The sequence below is a fragment of the Sarcophilus harrisii genome, chromosome 2 (genome assembly GCF_902635505.1).
Source record: "Sarcophilus harrisii chromosome 2, mSarHar1.11, whole genome shotgun sequence".
Classification (NCBI taxonomy): Eukaryota; Metazoa; Chordata; class Mammalia; order Dasyuromorphia; family Dasyuridae; genus Sarcophilus; species Sarcophilus harrisii.
Genome location: NC_045427.1, coordinates 599,813,408 through 599,829,028, shown reverse-complemented (window position 1 = coordinate 599,829,028; position 15,621 = coordinate 599,813,408). Strand labels below are relative to the sequence as shown.

The 15,621-nt window shown below is 32.7% G+C and overlaps 1 protein-coding gene across 1 annotated transcript in view; it reads left to right on the top strand.

Moving 5' to 3' along the window:
• LOC100928663 (pro-neuregulin-3, membrane-bound isoform) overlaps positions 1-15,621 on the top strand; it is a 176,004-nt gene that overhangs the window by 93,666 nt on the left and 66,717 nt on the right. The window lies entirely within an intron of this gene.

The window sequence follows — 15,621 nt, the reverse complement described above, 5'->3', positions numbered from 1 at the left end:
TTCGCTCAACAAGTATTTATTCACTTGAAATGACAAGGAAATACCAATTCGATTATGAATGTCTATTATTCATATTGCAGCATGCATTTGGATGAACACCATCTAGAATTTGTCCAATATCATGTATTTCTGAGATATATAATAAAGATGCACAAGGAAATCCATTTGAGTTTTTGAAAGTCCATAAAATGTACCCCTCAAAGAAATGTAAGCACTTTGATACAGCCTGTTTTCTTGTATTTACATCATATGCACTTAGCATAGTTCCTTGAAGGAATTCTCCTGGAACTGAATTGATCTTAACAGAATAGTAAATAGTTTCTGCTAACAACAACAATAAATATAATACTTACTATTTGCCAGGTACTATGCTAAGTGACATACAGTTATTATCTTATTTTATTCTCACTACAATCCTGGAAAGTATTTTCCCCATTTTGTTGATGAAGAAACTGTTAAGAATTTTAAGTGATTTGTCCAGTATCTTGCCCATATCAATATCTAAGATTAAATTTGACCTCAAGACTTCTAGGCTTAGCACTCTATCACCTGTGCCATCAATATGCTTTATTAATGAGTTTACAATTCCTTTGTAAATTACCTTGTATTTTATTACGTAAATGAAAAATAATTGGAATAAGCGTAATGAACAATCTTTAGATTATATCAAACCATAAGCAAAGAACTTGAGCTAGGTGATTAACTGCCAGAATTTTTTGTAAATATTGGTGAGGAGGGTTGATTATTCTTGGAAAACAAAATAAATAGATAGGTCTGAGAGTAAAATTATACCTGATATTGGTTATAGAGTAGTTAAATGAACAAATGAACAAAAAGAAATGAACAAAATGAAAGAAAAATGAACAAAAGATTTATTTTCTTTTTCCTGCTTTTGGGATAATGACTACAAAGTCAATGGGAACCAAGTTTTACTAAATTAGATGAGCAATCAATCCTAGTAAAAACAACATAGTATTTTCACTTTGTTGTTATTTGTTTGTTTTTGTTTTCTTTCTCATTTTTTTCCTTTTTGATTTGATTTTTCTTGTGCATCATGATAATTGTGGAAATATGTATAGAAGAATTGCACATGTTCAACATTGATTTCTTACTCTGAAGGGGAGGGGATGGGGAAGATATGGAAAAAATTTGGAACACAAAGTTTTGCAGGTGTGAATATTGAAAACTATCTTTTCATATATTTTGAAAACAAAACCTGTAATTTAAACTTTTTTTTTCATTTTTTGTTGATCTTATCAATGGATAGTATTTAAATTTTTTCTTGCATCTTAATCATTTTATTTTAGAGTTAAAATACTTTGGGTTACATTTGAAAAGTATAATAGTATGTCATTACTTTATTATTCCTCAGTGAAGTGACATATTCTAGTTCCAAAGGCACTGCTTTAGGTTTGTGACCTGTTTGATATATTCTCTATGAGTATCTATGAATCAATTTTTTTCCTATGATGAATTACTACTCTTTTTTATAGTTTCTTTGTAGTAATGGATCATATATTTCACTAATATTGCTTACGTTTTTAAAAGATACTTTTTAGATCTATTATTTTATTATTATTATTATTATTTTTGCTGAGGCAGTTAGGGTTAAGTGACTTGCCCAGGGTCACAAAGTTTTACAAAAATGAATGTTGCAAACTATTTTCATATGTATTTAGAAAATAAAATTCTAGTGAGAAATTTAAAAAAGAAGTCATAAAACACTTTTTAGAGATTTTGTAGTGAGAATTCATTTTTTAATGACTGGATAATTATTGGATCATAGGATGAAAAATATAGAATAAGAAGAAACATCAGAAGTATCAAGTCCAATGACATTATTTTATAGTTGAAGAAACTGAGGTCCAAAGAGATTAAATGAATTGCCCAATGTCCTACAGACTAAGCTTTTGCGCCAGGATTTGAACACATGCAGCCTGAGTGTTAAGCCATTTCTCCCATTCCCCCCCCCCCCATTATAATAGGCAATGTTTCTATAGATCGCTTCTAAAATATTCATTTAATGCCTTAAAGAGATTTACAATGGACTGAAGTCACTCGAGAAAATTTTATGGAAGGAATGATAATGGAATTTACATGGGATTTACTTTGATTAATGCTTACAATTCCTTTTTGTAGTATTAAGGAGTGATGAGAAGGGCATTATATTTAGAAAAGCCTGAACACTAAGACAGATTTTCCTACAGAGTCATGGACACTTAGTGGGCAGAATACAATTTGTATTGTATTGTACCCCCAAAGCTAACAAACAGAGGAAAAAGAGTTGCAGCCAAAATTGTGATACAATCCTTTTCCTCTCATTGGTTTCAAAGTTATTTGGGGATAAAGCACAGTTTTAATATTTATGATGCAGCATGTGTTAAAAAATGTTGAGAAAATTAGGCTGATAAAAATACCCAACACCCAAAATGGCTACTGGAATTAAATCTTAAATTTATAAGTCTGAGCTTTAGTCACAACTTGAGAACTCATTATAAGCCAATAATGATTAAATGATTAAATCAGTAGCTCAAAATTTAGAGGAGGTGGCTGATTCCTAAGATTGCTCTGACTAGTGAGCTAAACCAAGTATTTTTCCCTTTGAGGTTTCTGGTCCCTGTTCATGAACGTCAACTCCTTTCCTTTTTCTTAATCTATGGCATGGATAGTAATTCATGAAATAAAGTACTCAAGATTTTACGAAATGTGGAGGTCCTTGGGAAAGTGGAAATAAGAAGCTGAAATTAAATTATAAGGAAATAAATTGATATTGAATCATAACGGAAAATGATAAAACAAAATGAGGTCAATGCCTCATAACTTCAATAGGATACCAATAATCCAAGTTCTATAACTTTTACAAGTAGCCTCAGCTTTCCCAGATGGACTTAATTTTAAATTTAAAAAACATAATGTTCATTAAGCAGTTAGAGAGAGAGCTTTATAAGTATTCATCTTATTTTTAGGAATGTGTTTTTTGTCTATACTAATGAATTAATATGCAAATGAGCTACAAGTATCTCTCTTCCTTGATGTTCATGTCCAGTACTTAGTACATTGCCTGACATATCATAGGCATTTAACAGATATTTAATGAGTTGATTTAATTCTAAAAAATTTGGTCCTAGAATTAAAGGCTTAGCATTTTCCTAAGAAAGAAAATATATAAAAATATCTGATAAGAAGTTAAAAGTTCTTCTTCATGTGGGATAAATTGATAATGCTAAGAAGGAGAGTTATCAAACACCTGAAAATTTTAGATTTCCTGGGGTTTAGGAAGGAAGAAAAAGGAAAAGAATTCTAGGGTCACACTCAGGATCAAGAAAGAAAGCCTTCTTGGAGACCATTCATTCAGTGGAGGCAAAGATGAAAGCCATACACTGTCAAACTTGGTTTATACATTGGTTAATATTACTGAAATGCACTGTGTATGTGTGTGTGTGTGTGTGTATCTGTCTGTCTGCCTGCCTGCCTGCCTCCTTGCCTGAGTGTCTTTCTTTCTGTCTCTCTACCTATCTTTAAGGAGGTCACTAAAAGTTTGTGGAGAGCACTTTGAACAGTGCTTTGCACATAATAAATATTTATTGATTGAACTAAAATGTGAAGGTTTTCTAATGAAACTCTTAAGAATGTCTAGGCCATCAACAGACTAAAACACACACACACACATACACAATATTTATACCAGCTATTTTTTCATGTGGCAGAGTCGAAAACTAAGGGGGAGTACATATACTATGAAGGTTTGAGCAAATTATGAAGTGTAAATGAAATGGCATACAATTAAACTATAAGAAATAATGAAAAGGCAAGATCCAGAGAAACCTGAGTAGACTTGTATAAACTGATATCAAGTAAAATGAACAAAACAATAACAAAATATTATATTATTTTAAAAAGTGCAAAGACAATTTTGAAGACTTAATGAGTCTAATCAATGAAGTCATCAATCATGATTCCATGGGACCACTAATAAGACACATTTCTCAACTCTTGTTTGAAAAATGGTTGATTCAGGATGAAGAATGAGATAAATATTTGTTGGACAAAGTCAATGCATAAATTTGCTTTATTTGATGCCATATATTTGTTATAAAGTTTTTTTTTTTATTTCTTTGTCACTTGGGCTGGGTTACTGATAGGAAAAATTTATTTGTTTCTCATTAGAAGTAAAATTAAATTACATAAAATTTAGATAAATTCATAAAGAATAATAAAGAATATCTGGCATTTCCATAGGATTTCAGAATCTCATTATGAAGAGAGAGAGTCTATAGTTTCCATTCAATACCCTCCTAAATCTTGGCATTCTTTCCTTCTCTTTCCTCAGATCTCTTCTGTGATTTCTGTCTTGCCTTTGATTTTTGCCTTTCCTAGTAGAGTAAAACCTCATACATGAAAACCAAAGAAAAAGTGAATATCATTTTACTTTTTTGTGCTTCTTTAATGTTTCCTAAAATCTTTCTATCCATTATTCCTTTGCTTTACATTATCTTGACATTAACTAAGAATAGTCTCACAACAGCTCCAAGAGAAAGACAGAACAAGTGATGTTATCCCCATTTGACAGGTGCAGATACATTAATAGTTAATAATTAAAGACTTGCTTAGCTCATCAATGGCTGAGTCTGACTAATATATCCATTTCCAGATACTCAAATTTATATAGTATTCACATTAGATTTTGCTGCCTCTCTATAGTGCTGAGCTTCTCTTTCCTATCCAACAGATGTCCTTTTTAATAATGCTTATAGTGGGAGTTCTCTTACTTTTCTGTTAGATAGTTGAAGAAAGATTGCCAAATGATCTAAAATGGCATAGCCAATCTTCTGAGCTATTCTGGAAATAATAGTGTTGCCTTCTCTCAATATTCTTCTTTGTTTCCTCAGGTAAGACACAATTCTATGTGTTACTACTTAGATATTTTCAGTGGTTAAATACATTTCCATTTATAAGGAATTTAGAATGGATAGGGATGAAAAGAGTGTTATGGAGATAGAAATGAAAAATGTCTCTAACAAGTGAATAACATCTGACTTAGATAAGATAGCAAATGAATGGGTGAGGTTGATAATAGAATCGCATTCTCTTATCTTATGATGGAATGTCAATAACTGAAATTCCTCATTTGTAATCATCTCCAGCCCTCTGTAAAGGAATAAACATTTTTTTTTGTATCCATTTAGTTGACTATCAAATACTTTCAGGTTAAGATTTAATGAATTTATTATACTCAAAGTACCTAATTAAGGTTTTTAATACTGGTTCATTGTGAATACTGATTATAGCTGACATGAATTCCAAACTTACCCTGAAGCCAAAGGACATGATTAATTTGAAGGAAACCAAATTTCAAAGCAATTTAGCAGCAGAAAAACAATGCTGATATTAAAAAGAGGTAAATCATAATAGTCTAATGACTTAGTGAGAAATGTCTTTATTTTTCTGTGGTTTCAGACTTTTCTTTGTTTTGTGTTACCGTTACTTAAGCAATCAGCACTATTTCTGGAAGAGTTCTAAAACATTGGTATCAATTACCACTATGAGTAAAGAAACTGGATTGGTGGGTCATAATCTAAAAAAATTTTATTGTGTATTTCTGGCAGAGTGTGTGTGTGTGTGTGTGTGTGTGTGTGTGTATGGGGAGGAGAATTAGCCAGGATATCGAGGAAGAAGACAGAATTATAAGATTTTATAACTACATAAATTATTTATATGTAAGTTTATATTTTTATTTTATATGTAAAATAATTCATATATAAAATTATAGTATATATAATTATAATTATATAATTTAGATAAAAAATATATAATAGATAAATTGTATGTATAATATAATATATGAAAATTATATTACAATGATATAAAGATATAATAACTAGATAATTTATGTATGAATCATATAATTATATAATATTTTTAATAATTATAATTGAATTAAACAGTTAAGTGGTTTTGATTTTTTACATTGTATTTATTCAAAGTTTGGGCAGGGGAAAAAATAACAGCAATACTTATTATTTATGGGTGAGGATAAGTTTTGCATATGAGCACATGTCTCTTTGGCAAAATTCAGTGGTGCAGTGCATAGAATGCTGGCCATTGAGTCTGGAACACTTATTTTTCCCAAGTTCAGACACTTACTAGCCATTTGACCCTAGACAGCTCACTTAAACCTGGTTACCTCAATTTCCCCATCATCTGTAAGATGAGCTGGAGTAGGTAATGGCAGACGCTTTTGATATCTTTGCCAAGAAAACCTCAAATATGGTCACAGTCTGGGCATTTGCTAAAATGACTGAATAACAACAGCATGTTTCATTTCCAATGAACTAACCAGAAGGATAGCTGCAATGCTGAAATATCTGTCTCTGCATCTTCAAAATTTTTTTTGCTGTGTGTGTTACCCCTAAAGGAAGTACAAGGCCAGTTTTCCTATAGGGACTGAGTCTGTGATGAAATGATCTTTCAGAGACCATCCCTGGAATGTTTTTTGGAATGAAAGTTATCAAATTAGGAGGACTTGTTTGAAATCCTAACTATAATGGGAGAGAGGGGAGAAATATTAAAGACTTTATTCTAGTTTCTCAGAAGAAAGTATGTATGTATAAGAAAGAGATAGATATGGAAAGCAGAATCGTGATATGAGACATTATTTTTATGGTTTAATGCATTCTTTACATAAAACACCTAGAGTCAAAACCAGGGGAAAAGGGATGGTTATATTAGCAATCATTTCATGCCCTGACTTAGTTGTCCCAAATAGTTCAGTCGGCTACCATGAAATTCAGATTTAATGAGGGAATTCTAGTCTGAAAAAGGAAATGCTTTTAGACCAGAGATTTTTTAAAAGGAATTCAATGTCATTACTTCCAAATACATTGAATAGTTAGAAGTGATTGAATTGCTCTGTTTTCATTCTTAAGATAATTTTTAACAATTGATAGATTAACATATTCTTTTTTTGGAGGGTAAGCTATAAAATGATATATCCAGAGTTCTTAGAAATAATTTGTTAATAAGCAATTTAAGCATTACATTTAAATTTACGTTTATACTTAATTTGTAAGCATTTCAACATTATTTTGTAAAGCTTAAAATGGCTATGTGTTCTTGTTTACTCAATAAATTCTAATTAAAGGAGAGGTAAAATTTATTTTCAGCTTTAGAATAAGTATTAAAGTTGCATTGATATTATTGCAATATAAATATTTGCCAATGTCCTTTCTATTACCCCCAACTCTAATCCTACAAAACCTGTAACTCCCCCCCCCCCCAACACACACACACCCAAAGAGAAAGAAATAAGCCAACTGACACAGGGGTTGCAATTGTGATGAGAGTAATCATTGACTTATCTAAAAGGAAGTTTGTTTCATCATCTGTGCTTTTGGTCAAATATTGTTCATTGGCTTTACTTTGATATAAACTACCTTTCAACATTATTTTCATTTGAGTTTTTGTAGTTTTATGTTGTATTATTCCTTAAATGCTGCTTTATTTATTTTATATCAATTCATACAACCCTTCACTGGTTTTGTTTTGTTTTTCTTTCTGAATTCCTCATTTGTGTTGTGTTCTCATAGTGTAATACCTCAGTTTCCCTGCCTGCCTCAGTTTTCCTGAATTATTATGCTATAATCTGAATAAAATATTATTGCCACCCTCTCCCTTTTCCTTACCCCATTAAGCTCTGGTCACTCCCACATTCCAGTGAGCCATAAAATTCTAGATGGCTTCTCTCAAATGCCTTGGTAGTATTCACTATCTTTTGTCCCAAACTCCTCTCTCCTGCCCCTGACCTTCCTGACCCCATCAGGAAGTCTTGTCAGAACTAAAGTTATGATCCTTTCCTGGAATCTCCACTCACCCAGTGTTCTGCCCCTACCTTGCCTTTGTTTCTCTGATAGCTGGAGCCCTATAAAAGTCTCTGGATGCTTTGAGACAAGAATCCCACTCAGCAGCTAGGATCAGCTACTCCAAATTTCCCACTATTAAAATATTAAAAACCTAATCTCTTTCTTGCCTCAGTTCCTCTGTTATTAAATTTCCATCACAATATTACATTATATTCCAACAATAGAATTTGTTCATCCATTTCTTGATCAATGTGTAGAGTAATCAATAGATTTATAGACTCTCAGACTCAAAAAAAAAAAATCTAACCCAAAACTTCATAAAGTGTGGATTACAGCCTCAAATAGGATCATGTAACTGAGTACGGGGGTTCTGAAAAATTTGGAAATAGTAAAATCCAATATTCTACAAAGATATAATTCTCTATGGAAAAATAAACACATTTATCTCATTAGTATGCAAATGTTTTGTCTTTAATAAATGGTAAAATGATATGTGTACAAAAGAACTATGTTAAAATAAATTTCCTTATGATTTACTATTAGTAAATGATTTATTTATATATCTACTTTATATATTTATATACCCTGATCACATAAAATAATTTGTCAGCAAAAAGGGGTTGCAAATAGAAAAAATTAAGAAGCCCTTATGTAATCTTCTCCTAAATAATAATCCCCCCAATAATAAGGAATTATAGATAAAGAGGCAATTCAGCCAACTTCTAGAGACATGTTATTCCATTTTGAGTATGTATCTAATGGTTATAGAATTCTTCCAAATAATGAGTAAAAATCTGCCTCTCTGTTACTTCCACCCACAAGTCCTAATTCTGCCAAGCTGTCTACTAAAATGGGCTCAGTATCATACTGTTAAGTTCTAAATTGATTTAGTCAATTTTAACTAGAACTCTTCTTTGGGGCAAATCATGCTTATGAGTCAGGGTTATAATCATTTCTGTAGGTTACTTCTCTTCACTGGAAGCAGGTTAAACCTAGAAGAGTCCATTAAAATCAATGAGCCAAATTGTTTGCAGTGTCATCAAAGTGGAACAGACTCTGTATCTCTAAATACTCAAAGAAGCCCCAGTATGTGCTGTAGAACCTGACTATATAGGGCTCAGAGCTCAGAATATTCTAAACAATAATGTGAGAGTGGGGCTTGAGTGAGTGTGTCTAAGGTGGGGTAGGTGTGGAAAATAGTTTTCAGGATATAGACTTTTAGAGGTCCAGGAAACATAATAAAATCCTAAGTCAGGAAGCTTGAAAGTTTAGGAGCTAAAAATTCACACTTAGATTTATTTTAATGTAGTTTGCTTTTCATTTATAATTTATTAGCAAGCAAAAAGGTACTTGGGAAGCCAGTACATGCCAGACATACTGATGAGAACAGCACAGGCTTTTAATATTTTTCCTCCCAAAATTTTGTTTTATGACATTCACTTATCTGTAGTCAGCCAGAGCTGTACTGTTTGGATTGGGAGGGAAGGAGATAAGGGATTATTACAGAGGAAGGTTTGAATTGGGATAGGGGAATACAGCATGGGAGGAAGAAAAGAGGATATTACAGGCTAAGAATAAATGTGTTTATGAATTTAAATTGTTATTTTTTCAAATATCAAATTTTATGGATAATATACTTTAAAAAACACTTTGCCAGGAGAGATCATCAAATATCATTCTAAGTTTCAACATTTTATTATGAGGTAATTATCTGTTTTACTTGTCTAAATATTTAAAATCATATCCTTTACCACTGTCTCTAAGGAATATAAAAATGAGAAACAGTAGCCTACATGACACCTGGCATATCTTAGATAAAGATAATGTTATAATACCATTTTTGACTACCCCCAGAACCCTGCAGTACCCTTGATCATAAGGCTGAAGAGGTGCAAATTCTATTGTATATGGAAGTGATTGAATAGGACAGGCATGAAAATGTAGAGTAGCCTGTAGCTCAGTACAGATAGATAATGCAGTGATAAGCCAAGTCAGTTTTCTATGACTCCCCATGAGTTTTATCATCAAATGAATTTATCAATCAAATAAATCAGGGCCCAGAATCACAAATATCACAGAATTTCATAGTCAAATAGCACCCTCTTGCTATCTATACAATCCTTACCAGATAAAACAACTGCTTCTGAAATATCAGTCAATCAGTAAACATTCCTTATTCACCTACTATGTACCAAACATTGTGACTAGCACTGGAAAAAGAAAAAAATACAATACTTGTCTCAAGAAACTTGTGGTGTAAAGAGGAAGAAACAAATTGCTAACAAATACATGCAAAGCAAGCTATATGGAAGATAAATAAGAACTAATTAACCAGAGAGAAGAGATTAGATTAAGAGAAGTTGAAGAAGGCTTATAATAAAAGATGGAAGTAATGATTTGGTATTAGAAAAGTATCCTATAAGTCAACTAATACAAACTTCTCATTTTACAGATGAGAAGAGGGGAAAAAAGAAAATTCAATTCAATTCAATTCAACAAGTTTATTAAATTCCTATTACATGCAGAGTATGGCATGAGGTTATTTAAAGTCAAAAAGGCATAATATCTTTCTTCAAATGTATTAAACATTGCAAAGGCAATAGAACAGAGAAATGAGTAAAAAATACGCTAAGGATTTTCACAGCAGAAAAAGGGAGAATAAAATATGGTTCCTACACAGCTAAATAAACTAAGGATTCTATAAGGTAGAAATGAACAGGAGCTGAATCAAGAAGTATTTTCAAGCATATTATGATCTGATCACTGTGCTAGACCTTGGAGAGATAAAAACAAATATATCATCTCTGCCCTCATAAAGATTATATTCCATAAACTGAAAAAACATGAAAATATGAACTAGACCAGGGATTACAGTCTCCAGTATAAATTCTTTCTTCATGTTTAAAAAAAAAATGCTACAGACTGCATACCATGTAGGTGCACAGTTAGTATTTATTGATAGATGAAAATATATAATATTTTTCTTTATGTTTATGTATTCATTAGCGCCTTGCAAAAAATTCCATATCTGTGCAAAGATCATTAGTCCACAAACTCTCTTACTCAAGAAATCGTTATCAAATTACTCAGTGTGACTGATTGCCAAGTGATGGATATCAAACATCACCCTCATCCTCCTCCTCATCAAAGGAAATAGTGCCTGGTTTCAAAAAACCTTACATTCTACCATAGGTGGGTATATGGGTGTGGTGAAACCACTGGACTGGTGAACAAATATTCTTGTATCATTCACATGAGAATACAAACTATGTTAAAAGTTCTATACAGAATGCATTTTTCCATGGCAGAGATTAATTTTAAAGTGTTTTAAAGGTAAAATGCAATTTTTCATATGTAATATGTTCTTTTGTGCTTTGTGAATTATTTCTGAAATGTGATAAAATGTCAGTCAAGTATTCACTCTAGAAGGCTATACATTTCTAAAAATAGATAATGATATGGACAACATTGACTTTAAAATGTCTAATTATACCGAAGGCTAAAATTGGATGATGACTATACACTGGTTTGATGAACAAATGATAGTTATTTACTCTCATGGAACAAATGAAAAATCATGTTGGGATTTCAATGCTGGTGATTCTAGGACAGAAGTAGAGATGGAAAGTTCAGGCATATCTGATGGAATTTTTCCTCAAAAACTAATAGAAAACTCAGAAAGAGAATGAAAGGACACATAAGAGAGAGTAAATGAAGTGACTCTAATTATATATTTCTTAAATGCAAAGCATCTTTGAAGACCCAAAAAGTGAATAATACACTATCATTTTGAAATCTAAAAGATTTTGGGAGATAATAATTAGACTTTGTTAAAACCCTCATGTTAGTTTGAGTTTTGGGATAGTTAAAAATATTAGTGATATCAACAGTTTTGTGATGTAAGGGCCTCTCTCTGGACTTGGAATCAGGAAAGCCTAAATTCAAATCCAATCTGAGAAACTCAAATCCAATCTGAGAAATTTACTAGTTATCTTACCCTGAATTCACAAGCAATTGAACCAAATAAAATACACAGCAATAAATCTGTACTTTGAAGCTCTCACCTGCAATGGTTTCTGGCAGATGCTGAAACTCCAACAATAGAGTTTAATTTTGGGGGGCCAGATATTGCTCCCTTAGGGCTCCTATTTAAAATGCAAATATTTAATACTTTCAGTCTAAGATGTCCGAGTGAAAGGTTCTAATCTATAGCCAGCTCCTTGCTCTGGCAACTCAAAGACAGAAAGGACTAATCATAATAGAGTGAAAAGGCATTTTAAAAATATGCTAGTATTTCCACTAAAATGACAATAACAGGGAGGCAGTGCCAAGATGGTGGATTAAAGGCAGGAGCTTGCCCAACCTCTCTCCCAAACTGCTCCAAATTCCTTTAGATAATGTCTCTAACAAATTTTAGAGCATCAGAACATCCAGAAAGATGGAGGAGAACATTTTTCAGTCAGAAGCAACTTAGAATTCAGCAGAAAAGGTCTGACACCAGAATGGGAATGCCGGTGCAGTCCTGGGCCCAGCCCCAGTTTGGCTCAGCCCCATCTCTGAATCAGCAGCTTCCAGACTTCTCAGCCCAGATACAGCAAAGAGGAGCTGGAAGATCAGCAGAAAAGGTTTGCAGAACCAAGGTGGGAGCCCAGCACAGGCTTAGTCACAGCCCCAGCTCCAGCCCAGATCCCAGCATCAGTAAGATGGGACCTCTGAATCAGCAGAGGCTGGAGGCTTCTGGACCTCTCAGCCTGGGGACACTAGGGGAGATCTAGGAAGGTCACCGGAGAGGATCTGGTCAAGATGCTAGATCTTATAGCTACAGTGGGGCAGGGACACACCTAACAGTTCCAAGGCAGAAAAGTGTGCTTGTGGTGAGATTCCTAGAAGGATCTCTGAAAATAGCTGCATAAAACCTCTGAAGCTGGGACAATGCACCCGCCACCCTGAAAACAGAACCCTACTTTAACTAAGAGTTAAAAACAGAATAATAGACTAGAGAAATGAGCAGAATACAAAAAAAAAAGTTTCTGCTCTTTGAAACTTATTGTAGTGACAAGGAGGATTAAAACACATTCGGATGATGATAACAAAGTCAAAGCTCTTACATCCAAAGGCTTCAAGAAAAATAAAAATTGGTGTCAGGTCATGGAAGAGCTCAAAAGGGACTTTGACAATCAAGTAAGAGAGAGGAAAATTTGGGAAAGAATTGAGAGAAGTGCAAAAGGAAATTAAAAAAAAAAAGCTAAAGAAGAAAAGAAGGCCTCATAAAAAGCAAAATTGGCCAATTAGAAAAAGAGATACAAAAGCTCACTGAGGAAAATAATTCCTTAAAAAATAGAATCGAGGAAATGAAAGCTAATAACTTTGTGAGAAATCAAGATGAAGAGAGTGAACCTTGTATGACCTGAGTGAGCTCTGTAAAATTTTGTAAAATCACCAAAAAAAGTCTCCTTTGATGTACAAACCCAATGGTCTTGAGTCCTCTAAGAGTAATATAAGCTTTCTTGAAGGAAGTGACAATCCTCAGAAATATTTCACATTTACTTGAGACATCCCTTAGACTCATACATAAAATAAGTCTTCAAAAAATGACTCTTTGCAGATCACTTCTTCCTTGAGAATGATATATCTTCCATGAGAATCCCTCTTGGTGTTTCTTTGACAATAAAGGTTTTTTTGTTTGTTTGTTTGTTTTTTTGTTTTTTTATCATAGCCTCTGGAGTCAGCAAATTCCTTCATTCAAAACTCAAGCTTTGGAGAGAAGGAACCCCACCCATTCCTGCCTAACCTCTTCATTGGTACCCTCATCCCTCATAAAAGATACATTAAAGGAAAACCAAAAAAGTTTTTTAAAATAGGAAAAAATGTGAAATATGTCATTGGAAGAAAAAAAAACTGGCCTGATAAAAATATCCAAGAGAGATAATTTAAAAAATTTTACTCTACCAGAGTCATGAACAAAACAAACAAACAAAAAAACTTGGTTATCATCTTTCAAGAAATTATCAAGGAAAACAGTTCTGATATTCTAGAACCAGAGGGTAAAATAGAAATTGGAAGAATCCACCAATCACCTCCTGAAAGAGTTCCCAAAATAATAATAAAAAAAAAAAAAACTCCCAAGAATATTAAAGCCAAATTCTGGAATACCAAGGATAAGGAGAAAATATTGCAAACATCCAGAAAGAAAGAATTCAAGTACAGTGGAGCCATAGTCAGGATAACACAAGATTCAAGCAGTTTCTATATTAAAGAATCAGAGGGCTTAGAATATGATATTCCAGAGAGCAATGGAGCTAGAATTGTGACCAAGAATCACCTACCCCTCAAACCTGAATATAATCCTTCAGAAGAAAAGGTGATGATTCAATAGAACAGGGAATTTTCAAAGGTTTGTGAAAAAAGACCAGCTGAATGAAACATTTAATTTTCAAATAATGGACTCTGGAAAAGCATGAGGAGATAATCAGGAAAGTGTTATCAAAAGGGACTTAATAAACTTTGTTTGTTTATATTCCTGCATGGAAGAATGATACTTGTAACTCATTAGAATGATTTCATTATTATGGCAATTAGAAGGAGTATATACAGAAATAAAAAGGGCATGGTGTGAGTTGAATATAAAAGGATAATACTCTTTTTTTTTAAACCAATTTATTTATTTATTTATTTTTAATTAAAGCTTTTTATTTACAAAACATATGCATGGCTAATTTTTAAATATTGACCCTTGAAAAGCCTTCTGTTATAAATTATTCCCTACTTCTCCCCACCCTTTCGCCTAGATGGCAGGTAGTTCAATACATGATAAATATGTTAAAATATATGCTAAATCCAATATATATATATATATATATATATATATATATATATATTATATGTGTATGTGTATATATATATATATATATATATATAATATATTTATATAGTTATCTTGTTACACAAGAAAAATCAGATCAAGAAGGAAGAAAAAGAAAAACTGAGAAGAAAACAAAATGCAAGCAATTGCTGAGAATGAGAATGCTACATTGTGCACTCTGTTCCCAGGGTTCTCTTTCTGGGTGTAGATGGCTCTAGCTTCATCACTGAACAAGTGGAACTAGTTTGAATCATCTTGTTGCTGAAAAAAGCCACATTCATCAGAATTGATTGTCATATAATCTTGTTGTTGCTGTGTATAAAGATCTCTTGGTTCTGTTCATTTCATTTAGCATGAGTTCATGTAGATCTATCAAGCCTTCTCTGAAATAATCCTGCTGGTTGTTTCTTTTTTCTTTTTTCTTTTTTTTTTTTTATACATGACCAAACCGTTATTTTGCTGTACAAAAAGAATCAGATTCTGAAATATTGTACAATTAGCTTGTGAAGGAAATCAAAAATACAGGTGGGCATAAATATAGGAATTGGGAATTCAATGTAATGGTTCTTAGTCATCACCCAGAGTTCTTCTCTGGCGTGCTGTTAGTTCATTACTGTCCATTGGAAATGATTTGGTTGATCTTGTTGCTGAGGATGGCCAGTCCATCAGAATTGATCATCATATAGTATTGTTGTTGAGGTATATAATGATCTCCTGGTCCTGCTCATTTCACTCAGCATCAGTTCTGGTAAGTCTCTCAGGCCTTTCTGAAATCATCCTCCTGGTCATTTCTTACAGAACAATAATATTCCACAACATTCATATACCACAATTTATGCAACCATTCTCCAATTGATGGGCATCCATTCAGTTTCAGTTTCAGCCACTACAAAAGATCTG